Here is an 11,649-nt window from a genome sequence, read left to right on the forward strand (position 1 = left end):
AAACAAATGGGAAAAAGCTCTTTTTGTAGAAACTTTCATTGGAGATAGTACGAAATGACAAGGGCGTGATGTTTGCTTACACTTTTAGCTTACAGGGTTTTGTGGCACAATTAATATTTCTTTTTACAGCCATGCCTCACCGGCGAATTCAGGTAGCGCGTTTTGACTTGGGTGCGTCCTAACTTCGGTTGCAATTCGCGGCGCGTCCGCCTGGGAGATGGGGGTTGGCATCCCTGAAACCCCTCTTCTACCGTATATGTTTCGGCGCCGAAGTGGCCGATTAAAGCCAAAGCAGAACAGTTACATGCTGTCGAATATCGATAGTCCCAAACCAGCAGACGCGGTCGTGCAGTTATCCGAGTGGCCGCTGCGGGTGGAATGGTGGCGTTGCGATCGCAATTAGTTCGGTTTTCGAGTACAGATCGGGTGCCGCTTTTTCAGAGCAAGCTCTTTAGCGTTTCCCAACTGACTTGCTCTAGAAACGTTGGTCGGTGCGGACCCCGTAGCCGACCCCCTGCAAACTGAGTGGCTTCTCTACGGACCCTGTGGGGACTCCCTGTAGACCTTGTATGGCTTCTCTGCAGACCCCATGAGGACCCTGTGTAGACCTTGTATGGCCTTCCTGTGGACTCCCTAGGGACTCCTTGTAGTCTTCGTATGGGTTTTCTGCAGGCACCCTATAGACACCGTAAAGACGCTGTGTAGACACCCTATAGAGTCCCTATGGACTCTATATGGCGTCTTACCATAGAGAGGGTATAGGATGACCACACATCATCCATAGAATAGGACGTCCATAGAACGTCCGTTGGCCAATATTCTATAGGGCAGCCATAGGACGACTTCACAGAGGCAACAGAGGTCGTGGTCTGCCTATAGACGCCTTTTGTTCTGCCTATGGACGCTGCTCTATAGAACGTCCAAGAAGTGTCCATACATATTTTTGTAAGGGTGGCCCATAGGACCCAGTGCAACAATATTATAGCGGGCCCAGGAATAAAAACTATACAATCCTGAGGTGCAAGTAGATATTAAATAAGAGTGCATTAGTGCCCTGTCTAGATATCCCGGGGAACTTAAGGATTTCTGCAGTAGTTTGGGTGAAATTATCATTTTACTGCGTTTTGCGGAGAATAGCCGAGAGAGGGCGCAGGGAGGTCGTGTCCAGCGTGTCCAGTACAGTACCTCGATGTTTTTTCACTGCGTTTTACAAGTACCGTCATTCTTTGCCGCGCCGACATCTGTTTCTATTGGAGGAGAGCGATGTCACGTGATTTCCGGAATCGTCGCCACTTCCGTCCGCCATTTGCTTCCAAGCTGCTCGGCTGCTCTGTCCGCTCGCGTGTTTCGTGATACTCGCCGACGACTTTAGCTCGACGTCCTGGTGTTTCTGGACCGTAATGAGGCAAGTGAAGTAGTAAGCGTTTGTGTTAGATGACGGGGTGTTGCGCTTTTGGGTGCAGCCAGAGTTCTGGTAGTGGAAAAAAGTTCGCGTTCCGCTTCGGAAAGCCGATCTGAAGAGGCAGAAGGCATGGCTCCACATGATTGGGAGGAAAAACTTCGTCCCTACCAGAAGCAGCAAGCTTTGTGAGGTGAGCATTTTCGGGCTAGTTACCTCTTCCGCACACGTTCACATAGGTACACATGCAATGTTTTTCCTGACGCGCCTGACTGCCGAACTCGGTCTCAGCTGAAATGCAGCCTCGGTGCTCTGCCGTTTTAGCCCGTTGTTTTTCACTCGAAAACCCGGTTGTTCGCCGGCAAAGTTTTTCGCGTAGTCTGAGTTTTTAAGGGACACGATATGAATAGATGAAGCCGCCGATTGGCCGCTTCAGCTGTGAGTGTCTCACAGTGAACCTCTAGGGAACACGAAAAGCTACTACCGAGGACAACATGAGCCGAAAACGCCTTTCATGTTTCTTTGGCTTAGCACCTGTTTTCGAGAGAGCTGTGGTCCGAACTAGGAATAGAAAGCGAAGTTGAGGAATAATGGAGCTTGTGGGAGTCGCAGAAAAAGGTTGGATCGGGTGTTCCAGCTCGTACTGTCCGCGCGCGTGGAGGGCGTACAATGCGCGGCACTGTTAGCGCGAACAGAGCATCGGTGTCTCTACGTATTTTACTTCCATGGAGTGTTGCTTTGCGCCAAATTTTACCGCTTAGGTTAGCGTCCCAAATTAGCCCTTCCCACCGCGCTAGCAGTTTTGATGACGAATTTTTTATTCCGATAGAGAAAAAAGCGGCGATCACTCTTCTGTACTAACAGTGTGACGCTCTCTACCTCCAAACAAAGTCGAATTTTTTAGTGTTCTCAGTGCACTGTCCCGTGAATTGCAAGTTAACCCTGTTCATTCTCGACAGGACCATTTTTCACCGGATCAGTTTGAACCTCGGATCTGGCAGAGCCATGGCATCAAAAAACTTAAACCAGACGCTGTCACAGCAACTTTAGCCATAGGCTGCCAAAGCCAGTTCGATGACCACTGCGAGAAAGGGAAATGGGAAACATCCAAGGTACGTTGACACAGTCAGAGATGGTGAATTTGCAGTCACTTGGTTGCTAGATTTGGTATTAAAATGCTACCTATTTTAAGCAGGGGAGCTAATGTAGGAGGAAGACAGCATCCAGACGCTTCCATCTCTGCATTCAACTGCTGCTCTCACAGGTGTCGTATTTCCTCCTTCACAGATTATTGAGAATATGCTTGTCCAAGGTTATGAATTAATGCAAGTAGCATTGAACTGCATACTGACAAAGTTTACAATTTCAGCAGAAGCCTTGCCCTCGCACACAGAGGCACAATCCAGCAAAGTGCAAAACTGCGACCAGGAGTCTGTGCCTCAGGCGGGCCCCCCAGTTGGTGAGTCACACGCAATTCCAGCATTTAGTAGCCGGGCACATGCACTGACATGCAGTCACAATCATCCTTAACTCGAGCGTGTGCCAGGCATACTCTGGGCTAATGCTTCTGTTCCTTCTTTTTCGGCTTGTACTTGCCCATCTCAAATGTGGTATGTGCTTTCTTGGGCATTCCTGCAACAATTCACTATTCTGCCATGCGTATATGTGCAGTATGTACCGAGGACATCATAAACAAATATTGGAATTTATGTCAGCATGCTCTTCTGTGCTTTGGATAAGTGTTAATTTGCACCATACATGCGTCCCTGCCAGGGGCGGATGCAGGAATTTCCTGAGGGGGGTTGGACATCCCCTCCCCCTCGTTTCACGTCCTAAATTTTACACCTGCAAAAATCAAGAGGGGGGGGGGGGTCGGGTCAGGACATCCGGACTTCCCCTCTAAATCCGCACCTGGTCCCTCGTGTAATGAACAGCGTGAGTGGAATTTAACTGCCTGCTGATGAAATTCGCGGCTTCAGCCCGAGCCTTGCCCATACTCACAGCCGCCCACTCCAGTGAGATGCAAAGCTGTGACAGGGAGTTTGTGCCCAATACGGATGCTGCAGTTGGTGAGTAACATGATGGCCAGACACAAATGCTGCATGACATTGTTAGTGCGAGTACAACTGCGGCACTCTTTGCATTTTACTTTGAATTAGTAAATGCTGGCACCAAATAATAGGGTGCAACTTTGTGCCCGATATGAACATTTTTCATCCCTTGTTTGCATTAACAGTGTCGCACTACGTTAGGTCAGAACCATCCTTAACACCAGTGGGGTGAGGCGTACGGAATTCATGCCATAAACCGATCTCACCAGCCAGTTTGACTACGCGCCACCGCTGTCGCAATGCATTGAGGGAACTTCAGTCTCTCTGCACGTGCCCGAAACACTGGAACTCTGCGCGTGAGACAGCACAAGCCGTTTCGGGCACCACCGTCTACCTATTGTGAACTAAAGTTATGGCGGCTTCATGCATGCGCCGAACGCTTGGTGAGGTGGGTCTATTGGTGGCAGGACTACAACAATTTCTTTCTTTTTGTCTCTATTGGTCCCCCTCAAAACGAATGCATTTCTGTGACCATTGACTACTCTGCCATACAGATGTCTGCTGCATGCACCATATTGTGGGGTTTCATTTTGTGCCTACAAAATTTACAGGTTCACTGCAAGCCTCGGTACAAAAATCGAAAATGGCAGGCTCCATCCTAATAAGAACTGTTGGTCAGCGCTCTTGTGCTTAAACAAAGTAAGTCAATGCCAAAGGGTGCAATATTGCTTTTGTGTGAAATTACACACAGAACATATAAGAGCTTTATGCCCATTCTCGATTAATGCTGCAGGGAGCAGCTCCCTCCACAATTATGAGCATTCCTTATAAAAGTACAAATGACAGCCGTGTGTAGAAGTGAACGACAGGACTGACGCTGGCTGTTCTCTTTGCTCGATGCTCAGGAGCGGTTCCCTCACTCCTGGCAGCAGGCTTCTCCGTCCAGCCGTGTACACCGCAGGGGACGACTGCCTCCAAGGGTGAGACGTTTCCCTGATTGAATGACAGCCATGTGTAGAACTGAACGACAGGACTGATGCTGGCTGTGCTCTTTGCTCGCTACTCAGGTGCGGTTCCCTTATCCCTGGCAGCAGGCTCCTTCATCCAGCCGTGTACACCGCAGGGGACGAGTGCCTCGAAGGGTAAGACATTTCCCTGAACGAATGACAGTCTGTGTAGAAGTGAACGACAGGACTGACGCTGGCTGTGCTCTTTGCTCGCTACTCAGGAGCGGTTCCCTCATTCCTGGCAGCAGGCTCCTCCGTCCAGTCATGTACACCTCCCCTGGGTCCAATAGGTCAATCAATTCCTGGTGCTCCCCTTCTTCGTTATCGGTTGCCCAGATTCCTCGCCAGAAAGTAATCACGTGATCAACATCAATGTTATCGTCCATCTCCTTCTGGTCTTCGTCAAGTTTCCGGCAGAAGGCAGACCGATTGAGCTCGAACAGCTTGTTCGTTTTCCGATACTCAATCCGGTTTGCCGCAGTAATCGGTTTTGTGTGAAAGACTGCCCTTTCCTCTTCGATCTGGTCCTCAAGCTTCTTCAACTGGTCCCTGTTGTTAGAGTGGTACTGGTTGGCTTTGCAAATTTGTTTTAATGCTCTCGAGGGAGCCTTGTTCTGTTTGACTGGTGACAATTTGCAGCTGTTGACTAAGCTCCTTTATTTTTATTTTAATGGCCTCCTTCCAGTTCAACTCCCTTTATCACCTCCTCATATGTCAGCTGGCAAGCGCAGATCATATCATTCAGCTCTGCTAGAATATTCACCTTCTTTTCCAGCTCAATCCCGATGACCTGATAGTTTACTTCCTGACTGTATACCTTTCTTGTTCTCTTTCGGTCAGTTTGGCGATTAAGGGCCAGCTCAATGTTACTGGCCAGCAGATTCTTTATATTGGTGTACAGTTGGCTGTTTGTTATGGTCGCTGGCAACGGCCATTCTCTTTCTTCGGCCACCTGACCACTGCCCGACTTAGTAGGCTGTTGCTAATGTTTGCACTAGGTATGCTTGTTTTTCATCGCTGTCGACGTTACATTCTGGTTATGCTTCCGATTATACTTGATTGTTATTTTTGGCCACCAACCATTGGGCATCTGTCCTTTACTTCGCTCGATCACCAGGACCAACCATCTTTCTGGTGTTGTCTCCCTGTCGGCTCGCCTCACAATCGCTGCAAAAGCCACTTCTCTGTCACTGAAAATTCTCATCATCATCGCCATTCAGGTCGGTTGGTGGTCATCGCCGGTTGGATTGGCACTTTTGTTATCATCGGCAGTGGCTGCTGGGGTTCGTGCTGAATGCGTCAGTGGCCGTTGCACTCGCGAGACGTCGTTGATTTCGGAGAATTTTTATTTAGCGTTTCCATCCCTGTTTGGCAGTGACACAGTCGTTGGTTTTCCGATAAACACCAGAAATCCAGTATCTCGGCACTCAAAAAATTGGAAACACAACCACCATGAACATCTTTATCTTTTTGAAGTGCTAATAGGAGAAAGGGAGGACACACTTATGTGAAGAGAAAGACGAGGACTTGATCGCATGCAAGAAAAGCATTTATGGCGTCTTCTCTATTGTAAGAGTGCTGGTAGAGTGGGCTGGAGGGGTATGGTGTGCTCATTTTCTGCTTTGGCATAGTAGGCTGGAAGTGATGCTGTGTGTGCTCTTCTTCACACTTCCATCCTGGATCACTAAAATGGAGCGAAGTAGGCAATGAGCACTCCTCCCCCTCTAGCTCACCCTAGTAGCTGCTTCTTTTTGTGTTATCTTTTATTTTAAGCATATTCTCCTAATCTCCTGTGGGATGACTTGTTCGACTGCAACATTGATTGCTTCCTAAAAAGATCTGGAATAAAAAAAAAATAAAAAGAATCTTCGTTGTCTTATCCAAGACACTTTCTTCATATCTTCACTACCATGAATACACAAACTGCATACATATCATAACATCTGGCAGTTCAATTAAATTGCAACAAAGTTGGGCTCTTCCCATATTTACTACTTATGTGCTTTGCATTTGCGTGAACCCAATTACATTAATTATCTTTTACTGCACTGCTCATGAGTTTCAACACTTGTTCTTTTTTAGATATACAGTATATATAATCGCACGACAAGAGCTGAAATAAACAAGAATGTCTGCACAATGCCTGTGCTTCGTGTTGTGTTGTCCTTCCTTCCCCCCAGTCTCGGAGGTTTTGTCTAAATATATATATACGTGGATGTTACAGCGGAAGCTAGGCAGAAAAAAGTAGACAGAGACATTAAACACGTTCATAACGAATTCCTTGAACGCAATCTAATAAAATTGGTCTTTGATTCACCGTTTAATGTGGCAAAATAATAAAAGTTGTATGCAACATTTCTTCACTGCACACTGAAGGTATGCTATCCAGCAATCAAAAACAGCGAAAGTTGCCAGCTAGAATCCTTCACAGAGTTATTTGAGAACAAACACGGCTCCGTAGTAGAGGTTCGAGGACGAGATTGCCCGTTATCGCATGTGGGGATAACATGTGCGATGGTGTAACTTCACCCGAAATATTGTTTGGATCTCGCACCGATCTCGCACCGTCCAAACTCGCCAAGGTCACTACTTTGCACGACGTTTGTTTTCCATCCAAACACTGCTACTAGTACCTATAACAAAATGCGTGTTGAAGTCATGTAGATACACCCCAAAATAACGAGTTCCAGACGCGTTTGCGTCTACACCATGCACACGTTTGCGTAGCATTACCAACGCTCGCCACGAGGGAGAATGGTTGCAAACAAAATAGAGTTCTCACAATAGCTTAACCATGCGGCTCTATCGACGACGGAATGAAATTTTCACAAGGTATTTGTCTTTATTACAAATATAAATAGTTTATTGTAACGCAGGCGCGCACATATCTAGCATCGCCGAAAGCATTGCTCGCGAAAGCTCTCGCTGCGGTATGATAGGGATTGCGGCAAACTATTGATATATATATCTGCTTTTGCGGAAATAACAGCTTACCTTCGATTCACATAAGTAACCCGATGATATCCAAATTAATTTCACGCGCTGGAAATTACCAAAACAAGGAAGACTACGCTACTGCTAACCTCATAATAACACAGCGGAACCGCCCTCTCGTCTGACGTTAGGAAGTGAATGGCGGCGCTAGAGAGGGAGAGGAGAAAATTTTTTGGGGAAAGAGGAATCGTAGCTGGAAAGGAGGAAAGTTGTCGCTACCTGTAAAAACGAAAAAATATCCAGGGACGTTAGTGTCCAGGAATCCTGAGGATGTTTTGGCAACTTCAGGATTTTTATTTTTTACTGCGAGACATTTAACTGAGCGGTTTAAACATTTTTATAGAATATATACCTGGAGGGGCAGCCGGTAAAAATTTTTATTGAGTCCCTGGAGCAATTAGATATTTTTAATAAAATACCAAATATGGAAAAATTAAAAAAATACTTTTAAAAACATATCTAAATTAAACAAAACTGCACAAGCCCAACCACATTGCAAGTCAAAAGCCGTGCAGATTTAAGAAAGAAATATTGTTGCGTGTTTCATAAAAAAGCTGATTCTTCATAAATTATAGAGTGATACATAGTTTCACGCTATTTTTAAAAGTTAAAACCGCGCTCACGACATCAAGAAATATTTTCGTCAAAAATATTTTAGGGCATGGTTACGGACAATGCAGCAAAAAGCCATGAATTTTTTTTTTTTTTTTTAGAAATCAAAAGTGGTCGAGCGCAACGCCTGGGACCTTTGACATGGAATGACCCCTTGACACCAAGCAAGTTGCCTTCTCAGAAATTATTATAAATAAACGTCAAAAAACCTGAGAACACGCTGTTAAGTCTATGCCTCCCTGATTTGTTCGTAAAAGAAAGATGGACTTTTTTTTTTTGCTTCATTTGTTTGTTTTGTGTATGACCAAGGCTAGCTTAGAAGTCTTTTTAGGGGAAAGAGTTGGATTTGTTACTCTTTGGCTTAGTGAATGCAACTTAGAAGACAAGGAAAAGGTCAATGCAACTTAGAAGACCGCCTAGCATGCGTCCCCAGCGCATCCTGCAACGTCTTACAATCAGGGCGACGGCACGCGGTGACGCCTAGTGTCACCTAATGTTCCCAGAGTACCGAATTCCGTTCAGTCCGCTTACCGGAAGTTAATCCCGGAGAATACAGTTCTGATTGGCTGGTTTAACCCGCGGCGGAGATCATCAGTCGGCTATTTTGCGGCCGGGCCCAGTACAACGAAAACATTTTTTAGCCTTTCCACTTTGGTGAAGAAAGAAGACCAGCGAAGCTGTACAATGGTGGGAATGAAGTAAGGGTAGGCCGCAAGTCGGCAAGCCAGAATGGAAAGGCTCGAAAGGTTGCGCCATCTATGAGCGACGGCGGCAAGCGGACAACGGGCAAACACAACGGATGGATGGATGGATGAATACGGCTGAGCCCTTTGGATCGGGCGGTAGCTTACGCCACCTAGTCATTTTGTTTTACTATTTAAGCTTAGAATATTTAAATGTGAAATCTATATTCACTCCGCAGTGCAAAGAAAGTGAGGCTATGAAACCCCCTTGCCATCAGTGAATATGAAAATACCTAGTTTTCTCTCGATTTCTGCCACCATTCACTTAATCTTTGCTTGGTAATCTCTACAGTCTTGAAATCCACTCTCCCTTCGCTGTCTCTAAAACCCAATGACTTTATTAAATCTATGTTGTCTACGGTAGGCATAGGGTGAAGCCCTTTACAGTAGAGTATCAAGTGCTCAGCCGTCTCGTCCTCATCTCCACAAGCAGTGCAGACTGTATCCATTTCCTGGTACTTCACTCTGTATGTTCTGGTTCGCAGAACACCCGTCCTCGCCTCAAACAACAATGAGCTTCCCCTAGAATTGTCATAAATGCTTTCTTTGGCAATAACTCATTTGTTTAATCTATAGCTTTCCAGAGCAGTCTTTGTCTGCATTCCCTCTAGCCACCGATCTCTTTCTGTGGCCTTAACTTTCTTCTTAACTGAGACTTGCTCTTCCGTATCTTCGCTATGCTCTGGACGCTCTGGAAAGCTACCGCCATCTATGAGTGACGGCGGCAACCAGAGTCTTGTGTCGACATTTCTTTGCGGGAGACACGATCCTGGGGAAACTAGGCCTTCACAGCTCCGCTGTAAAACGTGTACAAAACGTTTCCGCGTTCCCGCCATACCACGGCTACAGCGAGTATGCACAGGTGTGTGCTCTGAGCACACACCTGTGCATTACGAGTTAGGACCGAACGGAGGGTGCGTTGATTTTCTCTGGGTTGTTTCATATCAAGCAGCCGCTAATCTGGTTCGCCAAAGAAGATTACCGGGTCGTTTGCTCTAGGGTGCCTACATGTTTCCGCTCCGCTTTAGGGTGGCGTCAACTTCTTGTTACCCTTTCCCAGATCCTCTCCCATCGCCATTTTGACCCACTTCTTATTTGGCTAAACGTACACAACGTTGAGTTTTCGTAGTTTCGACACACCGGCAACACTGTGAGGCCACTTCCGCTTCCGTTCATAAGAGGAGTCGGACGAGTCGGAGGCTCAGCGGGATGGCGGTCGTCGTGGCTGTCGCTCTCTTTATTCGGGTGTTTCATACTTTGAAGTTGCGAGCAGGAAGTATGCGTTGCGTTTATCGAAACGTGAGTCCCCTCGACAAAATGGAACGTAACAGACCGGCATCGCACGTCGAAACCTCGCCGTCGGAACGATAGCGGTGGGCGCTCCCTAGCCCTAACGAGGATTAGCGGAGTAACGCGAGCGCACGACTGGCGAGTATGACAAAATGGTCGACGAAACAGCGGAGGCTGGCATGGTAACGAGGTAGGCAACACTGGTTTGTCGGCAACAGGTATCACAAACGTTGTCGCCACCCTAAACAGCGGAGCGGCGGGAACATGTGGGCACCCTAGTTTGCTCGCTCCGGTTGCGCTGGTGCTGCGTTTCAAACTCTACGCCTCAGACGCTAAGCCTAACACTCGACTCCGATGTGTTTCGAGGCGAGAGGAAGAGACGACACAGCGAGGAGCAAGTCACGAACCGCTCAGAACGCAGGAAAGGACCTCAATAAAAACGAACCAGTGTCCCCACAAACCAAGAAAGTGTATTGAAGAGTTCGCCGAGAACGAACGCTACGCTGTACGCTCCTCGCATCGACTGCACAGGGCAGCGCAATTTTGAAGACGGCTTGGAGCCGGAGCCAACGTATACACCAACTCATGTTTACAAACAAACCGGAGCGCCCGGAGCGCCCCTAGCGGACGCCACCGGCGCCGCGCATGCGCGGTGGGGCTGTGGGCAAAAAGCTCGCCGTCGCCCATAAACAAACCATTGAAATGCGATGTCGTCGGCGTCGGTGTGAGTCCCCCTGCCCTTTTTCGCGTTCGAATTGTTGGTTGTACGTCTTCCTGGCGATGTCTGACTATCTTGAGCGGCGTCAGCGAAATTACCGAGACTCGTTACACCGTAAAACTTCGCGTGAATAATGTGACATGTGGCGATTCATTCCGCGTGGACGCCGCAGATTGTACGCTAATGCCTGATTCGCATGATGAGATTTCGCTCGGAATTTTCAGTCGCGACGCCGCTCGGGCTGTAAAAGCGTGAACCGCAGCGGAGATGGTCGACGACGATACTGAAAATCGCAAACAGAATCGGACCAACTGAATTAGGCATAACAAGTCGGTGTTGGTCACTGGTAACAATGACCAACATCTCCTTGTATCTACTGTTTACATCGAGCCTGCTTACCAACCTTCGAATTTAAGTCTTTTGAGGCCTTCACTCACTTCTTATCACAAGTACCGGGCCAACATTTGGTCTACGGACCGGCGTCGTCTAAGAGAGCAGACGACAAGCAGAAACGTTTGAAAGAGCAGACGACAATTCGAACAATCAGGCGGCCGTTTGAACTTGAAGACGCACTGAACGTAGTCCACAGGGGGTCCGCACAACTTAACGGTTTTCTAGGGTTCATGTTGGAACAAAACACATAAATCTGATGAACACAAGTATCCGTGAATTCAACCCAAAGTGCTTCTCGCCCAAGCAATCGTTGTCCGACGGCGTCTGCTTTTCCCTTTTCACGGCACACATCCAGCTTCTCGGACAAACCGAGCACGTGAAAACTGACCTTCAAACCTTTCTCGACACTTTTGGTACGGCCCCAGTCGCGGCGTTTTGACGA

The 11,649-nt window shown here is 47.4% G+C and overlaps 1 pseudogene; it reads left to right on the forward strand.

The window, feature by feature from the left end:
• The first annotated feature begins 1,340 nt into the window (after positions 1-1,340).
• LOC121836375 lies at positions 1,341-4,112 on the forward strand (annotated as a pseudogene).
• The last annotated feature ends 7,537 nt before the right edge of the window (positions 4,113-11,649 follow it).

The sequence above is a fragment of the Ixodes scapularis genome, unplaced genomic scaffold, assembly GCF_016920785.2.
Source record: "Ixodes scapularis isolate PalLabHiFi unplaced genomic scaffold, ASM1692078v2 PGA_scaffold2__306_contigs__length_199485367, whole genome shotgun sequence".
Taxonomy (NCBI): Eukaryota; Metazoa; Arthropoda; class Arachnida; order Ixodida; family Ixodidae; genus Ixodes; species Ixodes scapularis.